This window comes from Muntiacus reevesi, chromosome 4 (genome assembly GCF_963930625.1).
Source record: "Muntiacus reevesi chromosome 4, mMunRee1.1, whole genome shotgun sequence".
Classification (NCBI taxonomy): Eukaryota; Metazoa; Chordata; class Mammalia; order Artiodactyla; family Cervidae; genus Muntiacus; species Muntiacus reevesi.
In genome coordinates, this window is record NC_089252.1 from 7384959 (window position 1) to 7407154 (window position 22196).

At 41.2% G+C, this 22196-nt stretch overlaps 2 non-coding genes across 2 annotated transcripts; both read right to left on the minus strand.

Moving 5' to 3' along the window:
* Positions 1–15090: 15090 nt before the first annotated feature.
* On the minus strand, positions 15091–15162 carry TRNAR-GCG (transfer RNA arginine (anticodon GCG)). The gene has a single exon. It is a non-coding gene; the product is annotated as a tRNA-Arg (tRNA).
* A 2746-nt stretch (positions 15163–17908) lies between these two features.
* LOC136168003 (U6 spliceosomal RNA) lies at positions 17909–18013 on the minus strand. The gene has a single exon (XR_010663170.1). It is a non-coding gene; the product is annotated as a U6 spliceosomal RNA (small nuclear RNA).
* Between the last annotated feature and the right edge of the window lie 4183 nt (positions 18014–22196).

Consider the following 22196-nt stretch of genomic DNA (forward strand, 5'->3'; position numbering starts at 1 on the left):
CTCTTCACGTTCTCTGGCTTGCTCCTCCGTGCCCTTTCTCTTCCTGCCTCTAGTTTTAATTCTTCAACTTTCCTCCACCAGCGTGCCTCCACCCACCTTTCGTTTCCACTTCTGCCTGCTTTCAAAGGCCGAGAGCAAAGGTCACCTCTCCTGTGAAGCTGTGGCAGATTCCCCGACTGGCAAGAACGTCTTTACTCTGAGTTTCCACATCGATTTTAGTTGAATTTTTTTTTTTAACTTTTATATCACTTAGCCCTTTTCCCCTTATATTATACTCATTTGCATAAAGTCATCTTTCCCACCATCTGCTTCAAACATGACTTCTGACAGCTTGAGACTCCCTGCCTCTGACAATGCCTCACAAAGCAAGTGTTCAGTTTATATTGATTTACTTGAATGGATGGATGGATGGATGGATATGGAAAATGCTTTATTAGTAAAAGCTGTTGAATTTCATCATGTAAGTTAGGCTAAAATTCTGTTGACTTTATCAAAATAGGCATTATTATAAGCTTTTACAAGAGTAGATTTTTGTTAGGTGTTTAAAGAATGAAAGCAAAAAGCACTGCTTAGAAACACTTTAAAATCTGTAGAATTTTTTTTTTTTTTGTAGTTTCGTAGAGAAAGAATAAAACTGCAATATTTTAGATATGATTTGAAAATATAACTGGTACTGACGTGGAACAGAGATTCTGATCTAAACTGTCAAGGCCCATTACTTATGAGGAATCTTACTTAGGCTATTCTTTTTGGGAGGCAGGATGTAGGTATCAACTTTTTGCAAACAGAACCTTCATTTTTGAAAGTTATATAAGCTGCAGCTCCAACAGTGTGGAAAAAACAGAAGCCAGTTTGCATCACCCATGCTGTGTACAAAGCACGAATCAACAGATAACCTGTCGGCTTCCTTCCAGTTTGAGTCTTCGTGCCCACATTTTGGCAGCAGCAGGCAGGCACTGTGAGAATCTTTGATGAAAATAAACGTGAATGTGACACAGCTCTGCACAGACAGGGAGGAGGAGACAGTGATCAAGGCCGAAAGGAAACTTTTAATAGTTTGACTTAAAATGGGGGGAAAATGCTTTTCTGGTTGGTACTAGTGCAATAGGGAATGAAGTCTGGGATTGCATCGCTTTGTGTTTTTCATGTATATTTTCTGTCCCCAGCTGAAAATACACAGTTCAATCTACAAGGTGAGGAAATACTATAGTGCCTGCACATTTTGACCCAAATGGGGAAGTTTTAAGTATGCAGAGTCTAATTGAAAACTGATAGATCCAATGCGTATGCCATTTACTCAGAATTAAAGATTTGAAGTTGCTAAGGAGATGGGGGCTGGTATAACCACAGTGCTGAGCTCTCAGGACTGCGGGCCCACCTTCCCCAGTTCACTCCCTGTTGGAGAGGGTGCATGGTGAGCAAACCCTAGTGTCACGGGGCAGCTGTTGGAACCGCTGTGTGCAGTGGGCAGTGGTGTCTTGACTCAGGGGCAGAAGACAGTCTGTTCTCGCATCCATCAGCCATCGCCTTGAGGGAAGCAGTGCCTGCCTCTCTGTTCAGATCTCTGGGCCGGGGGTGCTTCCAAACAAATTCGAGGCTGCAATGCAGAGTCCCTGTGCTGCCAGGGAATTGGTCTCTCTGATGCCCATCAGGCCCTCCTGTGCCCTGACGCTTCAGGTCCCCAGGCCTCGACATGCAGACACAGAAGTGTCCCTTTCTCACGCTGCTTCTCACTGACCAGCGGTGGGTTTGGGTTTGGGGGGGGGGGTGACTGATGGGTGCCCCAGACACTCCATTCTCCACCCCTTGAGTCGACCGGGCCTCTACAGACCAAGGCCTGGCCTGTCACTGTGAGTAGTCTCCTGCTATTCCCTTGCCAAATATTGAATAACAAGACATTTGAGAACTACAACCACTTTAGGAGGAAAATCACATGCTGAAAATACATTTTTCAAAGTGGTACCAATGTCAAAACAGCTGAGCCAGGAATTTTAAATTAGCCAAATAAGTACATTGAAAGATATAAGAAATTAAAAATAAAAGACCTACATGAGGAAACATGAAAAGGTACAAAAATATGTACAATGGATATGAAAGTTGAAAGACGACAATGGGTAGGACAAGTGGTAACATGGATCCAACTGAGGATGAATTAATCAGAAAACATGACTGAGGAAATTTTTGAGAAAGTTGTTGGGGTCCTTTAATGGGCCAGAACCTAGTGGTCCAGAGTCAACGATGAGAAAGTGAAAGAAGGAAAGACGCTAATATTCCCTGGATTATGCAGCCAGCCTTCGCGCTCCAGGGAATCAGAAATAGAGAAAGAAAGAAAGACACAGGGCCCCAAGCTCTGATGGAGCAAAGGTGCTTTATTGAATTCTGTAAGAGTATATATACCAGTAGCTTCTTTAGATAAAGATCAAGAGACCAGACTTTACAAGTTTACCAAGCAAGCAAGGAGCAATAGAGGCCATAAGGCTAAGAGGCGATCCATATCAAAAGAGAGTCATAAATAACCCCTTTCACCAAATGGAAAAGCTAGTGAAGGAAATCCTGTGCAAGCATCCCATGTCTTTGTTTTTGTTTTTTTTTTCCATTTATTTTTATTAGTTGGAGGCTAATTACTTTACAATATTGGAGTGGTTTTTGCCATACATAGACATGAATCAGCCATGGATTTACATGTGTTCCCCATCCTGAACCCCCCTCCCACCTTCCTCCCCATCCCATCCCTCTGGGTCATCCCAGTGCACCAGCCCCGAGCACTTGTCTCATGCATCCAACCTGGACTGGTGGTCTGTTTCACACTTGATAATATACATGTTTCAATGCTATTCTCTCAGATCATCCCACCCTCGCCTTCTCCCACAGAGTCCAAAGTCTGTTCTGTACATCTGTGTCTCTTTTTCTGCCTTGCTTATAGGGTTATCGTTACCATCTTTCTAAATTCCATATATATGCATTAGTATCCTGTCTTGGTGTTTATCTTTCTGGCTTACTTCACTCTGTATAATGGGCTCCAGTTTTGTCCATCTCATTAGAACCGATTCAAATGAATTCTTTTTAATGGCTGAGTAATATTCCATGATGTATATGTACCACAGCTTTCTTATCCATTCGTCTGCTGATGGGCATCTAGGTTGCTTCCATGTCCTGGCTATTATAAACAGTGCTGTGATGAACATTGGGGTGCACGTGTCTCTTTCAGATCTGGTTTCCTCAGTGTGTATGCCCAGAAGTGGGATTGCTGGGTCATATGGCAGTTCTATTTCCAGTTTTTTAAGGAATTTCAACACTGTTCTCCATAGTGTCTGTACTAGATTGCATTCCCACCAACAGTGTAAGAGGGTTCCCTTTTCTCCACACCCTCTCCAGCATTTATTGCTTGTAGACTTTTGGATAGCAGCCATCCTGACTGGCATGTAATGGTACCTCATTGAGGTTTTGATTTGCATTTCTCTGATAATGAGTGATGTTGAGCATCTTTTCATGTGTTTGTTAGCCATCTGTATGTCTTCTTTGGAGAAATGTCTGTTTAGATCTTTGGCCCATTTTTTGATTGGGTCATTTATTTTTCTGGAATTGAGCTGCAGGAGTTGCTTGTATATTTTTGAGATTAATCCTTTGTCTGTTTCTTCATTTGCTATTATTTTCTCCCATTCTGAAGGCTGTCTTTTCACCTTGCTTATAGTTTCCTGTGCAAAAGCTTTTAAGTTTCATTAGGTCCCATTTGTTTATTTTTGCTTTTATTTCCAATCTTCTGGGAGGTGGGTCATAAAGGATCTTGCTGTGATTTATGCTGGAGAGTGTTTTGCCTATGTTCTCCTCTAGGAGTTTTATAGTTTCTGATCTTACATTTAGATCTTTAATCCATTTTGAGTTTATTTTTGTGTATGATGTTAGAGAGTGTTCTAGTTTCATTCTTTTACAAGTGGTTGACCAGTTTTCCCAGCACCACTTGTTAAAGAGGTCGTCTTTTTTCCATTGTATATTCTTGTCTCCTTTGTCGAAGATAAGGTGTCCATAGGTACGTGGATTTATCTCTGGGCTTTCTATTCTGTTCCATTGATCTATATTTCTGTCTTTGTGCCAGTACCATACTGTCTTGATGACTGTGGCTTTGTAGTGTAGTCTCAAGTCAGGCAGGTTGATTCCTCCAGTTCCATTCTTCTTTCTCAAGATGCAAGCATCCCGTGTCTTTGATCTCCGTCTTGGGAGAGGCTTGCCTGCTCCTCTCGCCCAACATGGACTGATAAGGAACGGAGGGCTCAAGAGAGACAGGAAACAGCACACAGGAAGCCTCCTGTTAAATGCTTCCTGACAAACAGTGACTCGGAAATAGAAAATAAAAATGTAAACACTAGGAGATGTGGAGACTAAAAGTAGAAGTGCTCACATCTGGATGGCAGAAGTCTCAAAAATGGAAAAAAATAAAATTGAAAATAAGTCCTTGAAGAAATGTGGACATAACTTTCCTAATACTAAAAAGAGACAATAAAGTTTGTATTTAAACAGCCCATAGAAAACTGAAGAAGAGAGGGAAGAAAAAGATATGTATATATTATACACTCATTGTGAAAATCTAAGAATGTCAAAGACAAAAAGTCCCTAAACAACCCAGTAGAAAGGATAATAACCCCAAACTGGAAACGACTTAAATGCCCATCAATAGAAGTAAGTTAAAAATTACTGTAATATATTTATGGAATGAAATACTCCCCAGCAATAAAAAATAGCAATACCAATAACCACAACATTATGAATAAATGTCAAAACATTAAATTGGGCAAAAAAAAAAAAAAAAAAAAAGCCTGACACAGAAAGAGAATGTACTGGATGATTCCACTTACATGAAGTCAAATGACAGGTAAACCCAACCTCTGGTGGCAGGAGTTTATATACAATAATCTTTTGTCATGTGTTAACTTAAAAGACACAAAGCAATCCCAACTCTGTGTCTTGATCTACAGCATATTATCCCTTGATCCAGGTTGTATTAACATGCATATGTAAAAAGTCTTAAAAATGTACATGTTACTGTATGTATATTATACATATAATAAGACACCAGAAAGAAGGAAAATTATATTTAGATAATATCAACAGCATGGACATTAGTGAGGAGAAGGAAAAAGCAAGTAGAAGAATGCTATTATTGCTATTGCGAGGGGAATGCAGGTATCAATTTTTATTTTTAGTGAGTATGAAAAACAAAAGCAGTGATAAATTGGAGGTCTAAGATGACAGAACCTTATGTAAATATATCAACAAAAATAAATGGGCTAACCTCAAGTGAAAGGCAAACTTGAAAGATTGTATGATGAAATCTAAGTATATGCTATCTACAAGGTTGAAGTAAGGGTGAAAAAGCAAATGTAGCAAAAATAAAACTGATATTGTAAAATGAAATTGACTTTAAGATAAAACATATAGATATGAAAAAGGTCACTATAATGATAAAAGGTTCTATGCTTTAAGAAGATGTGGCAATTTTAACATACATATATCTAACAAAATAACCTCAAAATAGTTGAATCCCAAAGTGACAGAACAATAAGAATGAAATGATGAATCTGTTATTGCAAGAATAGCTTTATATCCATGCTGTTGATTTTTGATAAGTTAAGTAGGCAGTAACTCAAAAAAGATATAGAAAATCTGAGTAATACAATTGATAAACTTAATCTAGTGGATATTTACAGATTTCAGCAACCAAGAATTAGACACATTTCCCCCTCAATCCATGTAAAACATTTAGTTATTCAAGTATCAGGCAACAAAGCCCTCAATAAATTTCAGAGAATAAGTTCATATGGAATGAGTTCTTACCACTTTGTGATTGAGTTAAATTTTAATCAATAAGAATATACACTTGGAAATTAAAAACTTCTAATAACTGACAATGAAAAAAAAAAAAAAAACCACAATGGAAAGTCACTGAATGATAATGAAAACTCTACACGGAAAGAATTATGGGATGCGGCAAAAGTGAAAGTCTCTCACATTTTTTAATCCTTGAGAAATTTTTTGCTTTAGATCTGTCTAGAAGAAGGCAGCCTCAAAATGAATAAGCTGTGTGCCTGTCTTAAGAATTAGAAAACTAATGACAGAATAAACCTAAATTAAGTTTGAAGAGGTAAAAAAACAAGAGCAGAAGGTAGTGAAATAGAATCAAAGATATTACAAAACAGAAGACAAAGCAAAAACTAGTTCTTTGAAAAAAATAGTAGACAAATTTCTGCCATAAATGATCAACTGAAAAAGCAAAAGGAGCACATGGTGTAATGAATATAAAGGGGGACATAATACAGATAAAGTAGCATGAAGAGTTACTACAAAATATCAGCAGTTCTGTATGAGCAAATTTAAAAGCATAAATGGACAAATTCTTGGAAAGTTACCATTTACTAGAATTGACCTAAAAAAGAATAGACTTCAATAGTCTTGTAGCTAATAAAGAAATTGAAGGAGTGATTATAATTGTCCCATAAAGAAAACACAAGACTAATGGTCTCATGCTGGTGCTCAGTCACTTCATAGGCAAGTTTTAGCAAACATTCCAAGGGCAATCCCAGTTTTATTCAAGCTCTTTGCAAGAGTGATAGGAAAAGAGGGAAGAATGCCAATTCATTCTATGCAGCCAGTATAACTGATACCTAAGCCAAACCAGGAAAATATGAAGATGGAAAAGTATAGGCCCGCTTATCTCATGAATAGAGAGACAAAAATCCTAAACAGTATTACTAACATCCAGTAGACAGTATATTAAAAAAAAAAAAAAAAGACATCTATATGCTTCTCTTCGCTGATAAGATATAGAAAAAGTACTTGATAATATTCTACTTAATGGCAGACTCTCTTAGTGAATCAGAAGTAGAAGGCAATACATTAAAACTATAAGAAGTATATTTAAAAAACATAGAGCACCATCATTCTAAAGGGAGGAACAGTAGACATACAGTTGGCCTGCTGTATCCACAGTTCTGCACTCTTGGATTCAACCAACTGTAGAGTAAAAATACTAGGAAAAAAATTCCAGAAAATCCCCAAAGCAGACCTAAGGTTTGCCACACACCAGCAACAATTTACATTGTATTTACAGGCTTCCTTGGTGGCTCAGACGGTAAAGCGCCTATCTGCAATGGGGGAGACCCAGGTTCGATCCCTGTGTTGGGAAGATCTCCTGGAGAAGGAAGTGGCAACCCACTCCAGTACTCTTGCCTGGAAAATCCCATGGGTGGAGGAGCCTGGTAGGCTACAGTCCATGGGGTCGCAAAGAGTCGGACATGACTGAAAGACTTCACTTCCACATTGTATTAGGTGTCCTGGGTAATCTAGAGATGGTTTAAAGTGAGAGGGGGGGTGTCCATAGGTTATACAGAAATACTGCCCCATCTTATATGTGTATCAGCAGATTTTGGTATCTGTGTGGGTCCTAGAGCCAATACCTTGTGGATATTGAGGAGTGATAGTCCCTTGAAATTATTCCCACGAATGGGTGTTCTGAATGATAGCGGCTGAGTTTCCTGCAGATGGCCGGCTTCAACAGCCAGTCAGTCATGTGAATAAAGAGCCTTCACGTGAGTCCTGCACCTGGCCACCGCACCCCCCTCCAGCCTGTCCATCTTCCCACCTGAGGCCCCAGATGTCACGGTAGCTGAAAAACTGTCAATGCTGTGCTTCCTCTGAATCCCAACCCTTGGATTCCTGACCACCAAAATGGTGGCTGCTTCATATCATTAAATGTAAGTTCTTCTCAAACTGATGAAAGTGAAAGTGTTAGTCACTTAGTTGTGTCTGACTCTTTGGGGCCCCATGGATTGTAGCCTGCCAGGTTGCTTGGTCGGTGGAATTCTCCAGGCAAGAATACTGGAACGGTAGCCACTCCCCTTCTCCAGGGGATCTTCCTCCTGATCCAGGGATTGAACCCAGGGATTGAACCCCGCATTGCAGGGAGATCCATTACCCTCTGAGCTACCAGGGAAGCCCTCTCAAATTGATGGATAGGTTTAATTGCACCCAAAATTTCAACGGAGTATCCCTGGTAGAATTTGATGAGTTTATTCTGATGTCTATAAGAAAGAATAATGAGATAGCCAGGACGTTTTTAAAGATCCATAGCAGGAGGAGGGAATTTACCTTATTACCAAGCAGCAAAATTTCATATGAAATTGTGGTAATTAAAACTGTTCAACATGGTGCAAAGATAAGCAAAACATGTTTATGGAAGTTTGGTATATGTCCAAAGTGGCATGACAGATAATGGAGAAAGGAGGGGCAGTTTGATTAACAGGAGAAGAGAAAGTGTTATCCATATGAGAAAAGATGAAGTTGGATTCCTTCTTCGTAACATATGTAAAAACTACAAAGACAAAACATGAACACCCTTTAGACCTGGGGCTAGGAAAGAATTTTTTCTGACTAGTTTTTAAAAAGCATTGACTATAATAAGATTGATAAATTTTAATAAATAAAGAGTAACTTTATTAATTAAAAAGCACCAAAAAGAAACTGAAAAGGTAAATTATAAACTAGGAGGAAATATTTTCACCATATGCTACTGACTGGAGAAGGAAATGGCAACCCACTCCAGTATTCTTGACTGGAAAATCCCATGGACAGAGGATCCTGGTGGGCTACAGATAGTGGGACCACAAAAGAGTTGGATGTGACTTAGTGATTAAACAACAACAAATGCTACTGACAGTGGACTAATATCAATGATATATAAGTAACTTCTACAAATCAGTGAGTAGAACCTAAATAGTCCAATGGAAAAGTAGGCACAAATCATGAGCAGGCATTTCAAAGAAAATTTCATATGCCCAATACTCATATGAAAAAATCTTCAACATCATTTTCATTTGGAGAAGTAGAAATTAAGACCACGGTCCGACTGACAAAAAGTAAAGAAGTCTGACAAATAACAAGTATTGGCAAGGATATAAACCCACAAGAGTTTTTTTTATACATTGCTAGGGGAAGTATAAGTAAGTACAACCACACAGCAAAAACAATTTGGCATTTGGGGAAGCAGTGTCAAGTTGCAGAGTAGACCTTGAGCTCACCTGCTTCCATGAACACACCAAAACTACAGCTGCATATAGAACAACTCTTTCTGAGAACAACCTGAAAACTAGCAGAACGGCTGTTCTACAATGAAGGCTGTAAAGAAAAACCGCAGTGAGACAGGAAGGGAAGAGAAGCCATCTGCTTGGGTTCCACAGCCCTGGTGGGTGACCCAGAAGAGGAGGACGAAGTCACAAGCTTGGAGAGCCTCCCTAAGGAGCAGGGGTTTCAACCCCACATTGGACACCTTAGCCCAGGGTTCCAGCACCAGGAAGTTGCGCCTCCTTGGCTGGTTTTGGAAACCAGCTGGGCTTACCAGAGGGCTGCAGGAAACCAAGACTCTACTGTTACAGCATGCACCCAGATTTGCTTGCTGCTGGTCCCAGCACAGAGGCATCCATCTGAAAAGCGGCTGGTGCTCTGGACCATCGTACTGAGACCACTATAGCATACCCCCCAGCCTACATGGAGCTCTAGCTGCCAACGCACCTCAGGAGAGAACCTGCAACTCACGCTGGACTGTGGCCCCAACTCCTCCAGCTTCAGCCCCGCCCCCCCCCTTCATAACTGACCTCTAGCACCCCCAGAAGAAGCCATGGCTCATACCTGATACTGGCTGTGGCCACCACACCTGACTCCAACCCACCATCACCAAAGTGACAATCCCAACACATCCTAGAAAAGGCCTGGCCTAAATAAAACCCCAGGAAAAAAACCCTAATGAAATAGAGATAATTGATTGACCTGAAAAAGAGTTCAAAGCATTGCTCACTGAATGTGGAGAAAGAATAGAGAAATACAGTGAAAACTTCAGCAAGAATTAGAAAATAAAAGAAAAATTAGAACTGAAGACTACAATAATAGAAATTTAAAATATACTAGACAGAATTGCCAACAAAGGTCCATCTAGTCAAAGCTATGATGTTTCCAGTGACATGTATGGGTGTGAGAGTTAGACTATAAAGAAAGCAGAGCACCAAAGAATTGATGCTTTTGAACTGTGGTGTTGGAGAAGATTCTTGAGAGTCCCTTGGAAAGCAAGGAGATCCAACCAGTCCATCCTAAAGGAAATCAGTCCTAAATATTCACTGGAAGGACTGATGCTGAAGCTGAAGCTCCAATACTTTGGCCACCTGATGTGAAGAACTGACTCATTTGAAAAGACCCTGATGCTGGGAAAGATTGGAGGTGGGAGGAGAAGGGGATGACAGAGGATGAGATGTCATGGCATGGCATCACCAACTTGATCCTGAGTTTGAGTAAGCTCTGGCAGTTGGTGATGGACAGGGAAGCCTGGCGTGCTGCAGTCCTTGGGTTTGCAGAGAGTCGGACGTGACTGAGCGACTGAATGGAACTGAACTGAGATGAAATTAATGGCAGAATAGGTGACAAAAAAGAATGAATAAGCAACTGGATGACAGAATAGTGGAAATCACCCAGTCAGAACAGCGAAAGAAAAAAGTAATCTTTTCGGGACCTCTTGGGACAACATCAAGCATACTAACATTTACATTTAGGGGTCCAAGAAGGAGAAGAGAGAGAAAGGGACAGATAATATTTTTGATGAAATAATGTCTGAAAACTTTCCTAACTGAGGAAGAAAACAGATATCGAGGTCCAGCAAAAGCTGCAAGCCAGAAGGGAGTGGCACAATACATTTAAAATTCTGAAAGGAAAAAATATCTACAACAAGGATACTCTACTCAGCAAGATTATCGTTCAAAATTGAAGGAGATATAGTTTCCCAGACATGCCAAAACGAAAAGAATTTATCATCACTAAATCAGCCTTACAAAAATATGTTAGAGTATTATTTAAGTAAAAGAAAGAAGGTCATAAGAAGAAATAATAACATATATGAAGGAAAAAAAAATCTCACTGGTAAAGGCAAATATCTAGTAAAGGCAGCAGATCAATCACTTAAAAAAGGCAATATGAAGAATACAGGAGGGACATCCCTGGCGGTCCAGTGGTTGAGACACTGCACTTCCACTGCAGGGGACACGGGTGCAACCCCTGGTCTAAGAACTAAGATTCCACATGCTATGCAGCATGAGCAAAAGAAGAATAAAAGACAAAAACTGTAAAATCAACCATGACTGCAATAAACAGACAATATACAGAGTAAAACATGGCATCAAAAGCAAAACTTTGGAGGGGGGAGTAAAAAATGTAGTTTTTAGAATGTGCTGGACCTTAAATCTATCCGTTTAAAATAAATATATAATCAATATTATGTATCCATTTATAATATATATCAATAGCATATCAATATATATGAACCTCATGGTAACCACAAACCAAAAACCTACAATAGATAACACTCAAAAAATGAGAAAGGAACCCAAACAAAACACTAAATAAAATCATTGAACCATAAGGAAGAGACTAAAACTACAAAACAACCAGAAAATAAGTGACAAAATGACAATAAGTACATACCTAGTAATAGTCATTTTAAAGATAATGGACTAAATGCCACAATTAAAAGACAGAGTGAATGAATAAAAGCAATCAAACAAGACCCGTGTGTAAGCTGCCTGCGAGAGAGTTGGGCTTCCCTGGTGGCTTAATGGTGAATAATCCACTTGCCAAGCAGGAGACACAGGTTCCATCCCTTGGAAAGATCCCTGGAGAAGGACATGGTAACTCGTTCTGGTATTCTTGCCTGGGAAATCCCATGAACAGAGGAGCCTGGCAGGCTGCATACAGTCCATGGGGTCGCTAAAGAGTTGGACACAACTTAGCTACTAAACAACAACACAAGAGACTTGCTCTAGAGCTGGAGATAAAAACAGACGAATGTGAAAGGATAGAGATAGTCCATGCAAATGGATGTGAAAAGGAAGCAGGGTAGCAATGCTCATATAAAACAAAGTCTACGACAAAAGACACAGAAGGGCATTACATAATGAAGAAGGAGTCAATCCAAGAAGATATAAAATGTTCATAAACATATGTGCACCAAACATAGGAGCATCTAAATATATAAAGCAATTATTAACAGACATAAAGGGAGAGATTGGTAGTATTGCATTAATAGTAGAGGACTTTACTACTCCAATTGCATTAATGAATGGGGATAGATGAGACAGGAAATCAGTAAGGAGAATGGCCTTAAGTGACATGTTCAGCTATTCAGAATTCACAGTTACAGAACATTCCATCCCCCAACACAATAAACTGGCTTGAAATGCACGTGGAACTTTCTCCAAGTCACCTGTCAGGCCACTAAAGAAGCCTCAATAAATTTGAGAAAATTGAAATTTTATCATTTCATTTTCTGACTCAAGGTATGAAACTAGAAATTAATTACAGGAAGAAAATTGGGAAAAAAAACCCCAAACATGTGGAGACTAACCAACACACTACTAGAAATCTTATGATCATCAAAGAAATCAAAGAGAAAACTTTAAAAATACCCTGAGACAAATGAAAATAGAAATGTAACTTTCCAAAATCTATGGGACACAACAAAAGCAATTCTAAGAGGAAGGTTAATAACAATACAAGCCTACTCAAAAAGTAAGAAAAATCTCAAATAATTCACCTAAATTTCCACCTGAGGGAATTAGACAAAGAAGAGCAAGCAGAGTCCAAAGTCAGCAGAAGAAAGGAAATAAAGTTAGGATGAGCGACCACCACCAATAAGAGAAAAAAATCAGTGAAATGATCTTCAAAGATAAAATTGAAAAACCTTAACCCAGACTCATCAAGAAAAAGAGAGAAGGGGACCCAAGTAAAGAAAACTAGAAATGAAAGAGAAGTTACAACCAATATCATAGAAATACAATCCTACGAGTATACTATGAACAGTTACACGCCAATAAATTGAATGACCTAAAAGAAATGACTAAATTCCTAGAAGCATATAATCTTCCAAGGCTGAATCAGGAAGAAATAGAAAATCTAAACAGACCAATTACTAGAAATGAAATTGAATCATTATTCAAAACACTTTCCACAAATGAAAGAACAGGATCAGATGGCTTCATAGGGGAACTCTACCAAACACTTAAAGAAGAGGTAATACCTAGCCTTCTCAAACTATTCCATAAATTGAAAAGGAGGAAACATTTCCACAGTTATTCTATAAGGTCATCATCACCTTGAAACCGAAACAGGACAAAGACCCTACAAAAGAAGAAAATTACAGGCAATATCCCAGATGAACATCAATGTGAAAATTCTTGACAAAATATTAGCCAGCCAAATCCAGCAATACATCGAAAGGATCATACATCATGATCAAGGGAGATTTTTTCCAGGGATGCAGTGATGACTTAGTCTGCAAATTAATCAACATGCTACAATATAGTAACAAAATGAAGGATAAAAAAATCACATGATCATCTTAATAGATGCTGAAGAAACTTTTGGCAAAATCCAATTCATGATAGAAACTCAATGAAGCTGATACAGAGGGAACATAGTTTGCCTGTGGATATCCAGTTGTCCCGGCCTCCTTTGTTAAGAGGAATACTGATTCTGGTGGCTATGAGGTTCATGACGCAAACCTTGCTGATCATGTTCCCCTTCCTCTTATCCATGTGGGCTGCCCAGGGCTTTCGAGTGAGATTTGATGTGTGCACGGATAGTGGAAAGTTTTCTTCTTTCAAACTGTCAACTGTAAAAGTAATCACTTGGAGCTTTTTATTTCATTGATTTTGTAGAATCGATTCCTTCAGTTTACATTCCAAGCTATAAATGTGTGATGGGTTTTTAAAAGTTCATGTCACAAATGCACAGAGTGAAACCTGATAATACATATTCATGTGGTTTGCAAGTCTGTTTGGTAGACTGTTTAATTTAAGACTACTCTCTTGTTCCAGTTACATATGAGTAACACAGGAGAAAAGCATTCTTTGATGTAGGACTTGGCAGCAAACAGAAATAAATTGGTAGAACAAGAAAAATGGAAATTGTATGTTTCTTAAAAGGGGGTCTAATGGCCAACATTTTTAAACTGAAAAGCTTAAAAGATGCCTTTAACCTATTGTTGTAATTTAGAAAGAACCTCTTGGATTTCATCATTATGAAAGCATACCTAGAGTTTGAGCATCATTGTCTAAAATCTCAAAAACTATGTACAAGTTTGCTGTGCATTTCGCTTGCTGTAGACTTGTACTTAAGTCAGCACACATTGAACGCTATGTTCCAGGCCTTGACGCCATGGTTTGAAACACAGAGCCCCTGGTTAAGCAGCTCCTATCCCTCAGGGCAGAGACCAACACATACAGACATCAACTGCTGGGTGACATGACCCAAATAAGATCAGTGAGCTCCGAGAGTCCAGTGGGTGAGGCAGCTAACTGTGCCTGCCTCAGACTGCTAAAGCTGAAAATGGCACTCATTTATGGTTAATGCTGACTTCGTGGGGCTTCTTAAAACTAGTTCAGCTCATGTCGCTGTTAGGTTACATCTGAAATGAGAAGAGTAGTGTTGGGTTGGCCAGAAAGTTTGGGTATTTCCATAAATTGGTATAGAAAAACCCAAATGAAATTTTTGGCCATGCCCGTATAATTTGAACTCTTATTAGACATAATCCACAAATGACCTGAATCCATGAATGCTAAGTTGCTTCAGTCGTGTCTGACTCTTTGTGACCCCATGGACTCTAGCCAACCAGGCTCCTCTGTCCATGGGACTTTCCAGGCAAGAACACAGGAAAGACCTAAACATATTTTAATCTCAGGGAAGAGGAATGGATAAGAAAGAGGTTTGCTCTTGATGGACTTGAAAATATGTGAATTTGATCCCCCCTATCCTCCAGGGCAGGAGAAACACACAACTTGAGCAACACACCACACACACACACACCATGGGCATATATTAGAATCTGGAGGAGGTACCTGGAGACAGGAAGAGATTGATACCTAACAGCGCAAGTTAAACTGAAGTCACTCAGTCGTGTCCAACTCTTTGTGACCCCATGGACTATAGCCTACCAGGATCCTCTGTCCATGGGATTTTCCATGCAAGAATACTGGAGTGGGTTGCCATTTCCTTCTCCAGGAGATCTTCCCCACCCAGGGATTGAACCCAGGTCTCCTGCATCGCAGGCAGATGCTTTACCATCTGAGCCACCAGGGAAGTCTATAGGGAGGTCGGTGTAAACCCCTGACAGGGTTTCTGCCATAAGCCATATGAGGTCCCTGCGGAACGGCAGAGCAGGGCTCCTCATCTGCTTTGTGCAGGGCGTGTCATTCATACACACAAGCACACTGTAGAGTTAGTGAAGTATAGCAGAAAACAGGTCTGTTAGGAGAACAAAGAACTAGAGCTCCAGGCATCCTTACCTTGTCCTGAAGAATCCCGGATGAGCCCCCAAGATGAAAGTTTGTTGCTGAACCACGAAAGACACTGGGATTCTTGCCTCCAGAGGAGAAGAATTCAATCTGGGGCCAGTGACGAAGTTTGATCACTCAGAGTTTTTGTGTAATATAGTTTTATTAAAGTATAAAAGAGAGAAAACTTCTGACATAGACCCTAAGCAGTGCAAACATCTTCAAATTGATTATTTAATCCCCTGTTTGGGCTCCAGCATTGCTTGGAGCTGGGTGGGCCATGCTCCTGTACAAATCCACCCCCTGCCCCTGCCCCCACCCCGTGCGGCTCAGTCTCCAAGATCACAGGCGGGGCTGCCCCTATCTGCTGATGCCCTTACTTGGGTCTGGTCACCTTGCACTGAGGGGAGGTCCTCCCACCTCCAACTTGAACGTCCACAGGTTCCCACAAGTAGGGTATTGCTGACCCTACAGTGATGCTCAACCTCATTTTACGTTTGGATGCCAGACAGTAATCACCAACCTCACTTCCGGAAACATCTGAATTATGGGTTATTGTTCTATAGCCCAGTGAAGTTAAAGCTCTGCCTCCTCTCTGCTTAGAGCTGATAAGAGTACAGATCAAGTTAATTCAGTTATTAAACTGAAAAGAAAACAACTACTGGTCTGTTTCTGTTCCTTACTCAGAGAATCACATATCCCAAGTTCTCGGGCAACAGCCACTAATTTCCTTCCCTCTGCTTGATCGTTAGGCAAGATATTTTGTACATCTGAATTCAACATGTGTGCGTGCACCTTGTTGGCCCATAATATTCTTCTCATAGCATTTTAGGATGGCTCCATTTTTTATTACTTAGTCCTTCTTATTTAGCATAACTGTTGGTACTCTATGGAAGAGTGATGTTATTATTTATTGTTAGCTATAGGATGATCACTAATTTGAAAACACTGTGGCAAGAGCTTATGTTTCACTTTTATTTCTGCTCAGCTATGAGCTAGTTCTCATTTCTGAGAATTTGAACCCACCCTAAGATCTGTCTTCTGATCTTTTAAGGACCCTTTAGAAACGTATGGTTTATGGTTTGGTTGGTGTTATTTTTGGTTTAGTTTTACTTTAAACATTCTTCAGCTCTCTCTCCTCTGTACTTTCCCCAAGATGTCATGTCACCACCCCCTCTGACTTCAGTTATTACCTCTACTGGGAAGACCCTGGCTCTGCTTGTAAACCCTTGGCTCATTCCTACCATTCTTGTTGCTTTCCACGTGCCTCCCCATTGGCCTGATTTCTCAGGTCCTTTTAGACCTAAGTAGCCACCCGTCCCCCTGGGGAAGGGCATGGCAACCCACTCCAATATTCTTCCTAGGAAATTTCACGGACAGAGGAGCCTGGTGGGCTACACGGGTCGCAAAGTGTTGGACATGACTAAGCAACTCACACACATACAAACACAAACATATACACAGCCACCTGTTCCAAAGGAATTAAGTTTTCCTCCCCTGGTGGCTCAGAGGTTAAAGTGTCTGCCTACAATATGGGAGACCTGGGTTTGATCCCTGGGTCAGGAAGATCCCCTGGAGAAGGAAATGGCAACCCACTCCAGTATTCTTGCCTGGAGAATCCCATGGACGGAGGAGCCTGGTGGGCTACCGTCCACGGAGTTGCAAAGTCGGACACGACTTAGTGACTTCACTCACTTTTCCACATCCCATGCAATACACTGAGGAATCATCCAGTTGTTAGCACTTGTTCTTTGTCCCTGTAACTGAAGTTTACTCAGGCTGACGTGACAGCGATCACATAACCAAGGTTATGTCTCAGCAGGACACGTGCAGATGGTAGAGAATTGCGACATGTATATAACTTGGAGAGTTTTCTGGTCTTCTTATCCATAGGTTTTTATGGGAGTTAAGGGCTTCCCAGGTGGCACAGTGGTAAAGAACTCTCCTGCCAATGCAGGAGATGCAGGAGATGTGGGTTTGATCTTTGGGTCAGGAAGATCCCCTTGAGGAGGAAATGGCAACCCACCCCAGTATTCCTGCTTGGAGAATTCCATGGATGGAGGAGCCTGGCAGGCTACAGTCCGCGAGGTCACAAAGAGTTGGACATGACTGAAGAGACTTTGCACATAAAGAATATTGATAGAGTAAATAATCTGGCTCCATGAGGTTGACTGAGCAACTGAGCACAAATGTGGGAATTAAGGAATAATAAAGAGATAAGTGACTTTGAAAAGGAGTAAAGTATATTACTAGAGACTCATGTTTATCTTTTCTAAAATGTTTCCAAATCTTCAACAGGCAACAGTTTTGCTCTCTCATACCCACTGAGCTTGTCAGAAATTATACTAATAGCATAACAGGGACCTCCCTGGTGGTCCAGAGGATAAGACTTCATGCTCCCAAGGCAGGGGGACCCGGGTTTGATCCCTGGTCAGGGAACTAGATCCTACACATCACAATTAAGATGTTGCATGCTGTAGCTAAAGATTCAGCATGCTGCAACTAAGACCCGGGGCAGCCAAATAAATAAATATTTTTATTATTTATTTATTTTAAATGTGGAACGCCTCATGAATTTGCATGTCATCCTTGCACAGGGGCCATGCTAATCTTCTCTGTATCGTTCCAATTTTAGTATATGTTCTGCCGAAGCGAACACTAAATAAATATTTTTAAAAATTACAGCATAACAGAGTGCGCTTCATGGCGACTCCACCGAGAACACTCTCAGAAGTGGTCCCTTCTTTAATTTTCCACTCCCACTTCCTCTTCAAGGCCTCAGATCATTAGATTCAGAAAATTCACCCAACCTCATTGTGTGGGTGGCTAGATTAAAAGGCACCTCAGTGCCCAATTGTGTCATCAAATATACAATGTCGTTAATGCATTCATAGCCGACGGGGCTATCCAGCTGTCACTGCTCTAGACCCTTCCGGTAGATAGAGCCAGGAAACTTATTTTTAAATTTCATGCGTTTACACTGATAACCTTAATGTTAGCCTAGGAACACAGAGTTTTTCTCCTTGCCTCATTCCTTATTTGTACATCTCTTTTTCACAGTGAGAACCCTGGTTCCTGACAGCATCAGAACGAATGTATCTATCATTTCCTCAACCCTGCAACCCCAGCAAAATAGTTTCAGAATCACTCCTCGAGTGATACCACCTGCAGCAAGTTGGTCCTACTTTATTACTAGGTAAAGTTTGAGTTTTTCTGTTTTGTTTTTCTGCAGTTGTTTTGGTACTTAGAATATAGTCTTAGTAATAAAGTTCATAGTCAGAGAACTGAGTTCCAAAGTGGCTTGAATTAATTCTTCTTCCATGTGGTTATATTTTTGATGTATACTTAGGTTCATTTTTTTGTGATCAATTTCAGTTTGATTTCTTAAATCCTTTAATTTTTTTTCTTTTGACTGTGTAAAACATACATAACTCAAAAGTCAAAATCACCTAAAGAGAAATAGCCAGAGAGGTCTCCTTCCTACCCCTCTGTCCCCACCTGCTTCCCACCAACCACACATATAAATACCACCCTTAGTTTATGACTTATCCCTCATATTTCTTTTTTTAAATTTATTTTTAAATGGAGGATAATTGCTTTACAATATTGTGTTGGCTTCTGCCATACATCAACATGAATCAGCCATAGGTATACACATGTCCCCTCCTGCTTGAACCTTTCTCCCCCACACCCCACTCAACCCTCTATGTTGTCACAGAGCACCAGGTTGAGCTCCCTGCATTATACAGCAAATTCCCACTGGCTATCTATCTTACATATGATAGTGTATGTTTCCATGCTACTCTGCCAATTCCTTCTGTATTTCCTTTTGCAGTGTATATATTGCAATACATATATTGCTAGCTATGTATACATATATATATACATACATACATATATATATATGAAATTTTTCCTCTTTCTTACAAAAAGGACAGCATGCTGTACATACTCTTTTGTGCTTTTTTCATTTAAAGTATGTCCTGGAAGTAACTCTCCATAAGTTCAAAGGGCTCTTCCTCATTCTTAGTACTCTAGTATATGGATGTGCCATACTTTATTCAACCAGTTTCTCGTGAATGAATATTAAGTTGTTCTTGATGTTTTCCTATCATAATAATGCCACAGTTATTAAAAACCTGTTCCCCTGTTGTTTTGTACTCATACAGGTTCAGAGCAAATTCCTAGAACTAGAATTGCCAGGTCAAAGGGTCAGTGCAGATGGAGAGTTTTGTTGCTCCTCCCAGGTTTCTTTGTTAGGCGTTGGTCTCTGCCCCCTTGGCCACCACCTGTCCCTGGAGTATGTGTGAGCCTGCAACCTCTGGGCCACACTCCACAGCATGCCCGAGTCCTGCAGCAGCGATGCCCAGTTTCCAGGTCACTGACAGCTGCCCACCTCCAGCACCTGCGTCTCCATCCTCATCTTGAGGGGGACGCGGGAGTTCACTAGACCCAGAGGGGAGGCCCCTTTCAATGTGAAAGCACAGAGGTTGAAATAGAATGTTTTGTTTGAAGAACAGCTTGAAATTCAGTGCTGTGAATGTGACTGGAGTGTGTAATTTGGTAATTCATAAAGATCCATTGTGGACAAATTGTGAAGGACACCGTATGCCATTTGCCCAAAGCAAACTCAAATGAGTGTCTGCTCTGTGGGGCCAGTGTTCACAGTCACGTGGTCTAAGTGAACTGCTTTTGGTGCATTGTTATCTCTCTGACTTTGCCTTTAGCCGTGACTTTGTCTTCCTCAGGGCCAAGCACATTCACATACTTTTTGTGCTCACATATTTTCGTTCAGAACCCATTCAGGTCAGTCAATACTTATTGAAGACTTTGTCCATATTTTCATGGATTGTTTTACTGCAGTAGGTTATACAAGGCTGACTGCAGCACTTATTATTCCACTCGATAAATGATTACTCATTTGCCTTTTCCATTTAAAAATGTTCTCATCTGATTGTAATATAATACACTTATATGTGAAATTTGTAACTAAAGAGATTCATAAATAGAAATAGAAAGATTGCCTTTGAGACATCAACCCAGACAACCACCATCGTTTATATCATGGCATCATTTTCATTTCTTTAATCCCCCAGTAAAGTAATTTTCTAGTGTCAGGAAAAATGGCAGATTCATTTTTTAAAATTCTTCTTTATCAAATGAAAGCATGCTCATATTCTAGAGAAAAAGAAAATATACCCAGTCTACCACCTGAAGACAACGTAGTGTATTTCTTCCTACTCTTTTCTTTCTAAGCATAAGAGAAGAAACTCAAACGTTTGCCACTGTTTTACTGGTGCAGTGTCTTCTTTAACGTGCTAGTATTACCCGTGCTCAAGGATACTGTCTGCACAATTCCCAGATTTCTTTTAAGTTATGGGGAAGAGGGAACTTTAATGTTTAGTATCTGCGGCTGCTTGGCACAGGGGCCGGGGCTGGGGGCGGCGGCTGCGCAGTGCGGCGCAGGGGCGGCGGGCGGCGGCTCGGTGCGGGAGTGGCGACGGCGCGGCGCAGGGGCGGCGGCTGCGCGGCAGGGGTAGCGGCGGCGCGGCGCAGGGGCGGCGACGGCGCGGCGCAGGGGCGGCGACGGCGCGGCGCAGGGGCGGCGGCTGCGCGGCAGGGGTAGCGGCGGCGCGGCGCAGGAGTGGCGACGGCGCGGCGCAGGGGCGGCGGCGGTGCGGTGTGGCACGGCAAAGCGGCAGCGGAAGCTGGGCGGCGTGCCGCAGGGGTGGCCTAGAGGAGCTACTCCAGGTCCAAAGTCACGAGCGGCGGCCAAGAGGAGATACCCTCCATCCAAGGTCAGAAGCTGCGGCGTAGAGCAGATACCCCACGTCCAAGGTCAGGAGCCGAGGCCTAGAGGAGATACTCCACTTCCAAGGTCAGAAGCTGCGGCTGCGCCTTGCTGGACCCCAGGTCCAAGGTAAGAGGAAGTCAAGTAAGAAGGTAGGCGCTGAGAGAGGGCATCAGAGGGCAGAAAGACTGAAACCGCAATCACAGACAACGGGCTAATCTGATCATATGGACCACAGCCTTGTCTAACTCAGTGAAGCTAAGCCATGCTGTGTGGGGTCACCCAAGATGGTGGGGTCATGGTGGAGAGGTCTGACAGAATGTGGTCCACTGCAGTGGCAAACCACTTCAGTATTCTTGCCTTGAGAACCCCATGAACAGTATGAAAAGGCAAAAAGGACGCTGAAAGATGAGCTCCCCAGGTCAGTAGGTGCCCAATATGCTACTGGAGATCAATGGAGAAATAACTCCAGAAAGAAGGAAGGGGTGGAGTCAAAGCAAAAACAACACCCAGTTGTGGATGTGACTGGTAATAGAAGCAATGTCTGATGATGTAAAGAGCAGTATTGCATAGGAACCTGGATTGTTAGGTCCATGAATCAAGACAAATTCAAACAAGAGATGGCAAGCGTGAACATGGACATTTTAGGGATCAGCGAACTAAGAATGGAATGGGTGAATTTAACTCAGATGACCATTATATCTACTACTGTGGGCAGGAATCCCTTAGAAGAAATGGAGTAGCCATCATAGTCAACAAAAGAGTCCAAAATGCAGTACTTGGATGCAATCTCACAAACGACAGAATGATCTCTGTTCCTTTCCAAGGGAAACCATTCAATATCACAGTAATCCAAGTCTATGCCCCAACAAGTAATGCTGGAGAAGCTGAAGTTGAACGGTTCTATGAAGACGTACAAGACCTTTTAGAAATAACACCCCAAAAATTACTCCTTTTCATTATAGGGGACTAGGATGCAAAAGTAGGAAGTCAAGAAACACCTGGAGTAACAGGCTTATTTGGCCTTGGAGTACAGAATGAAGCAGGGT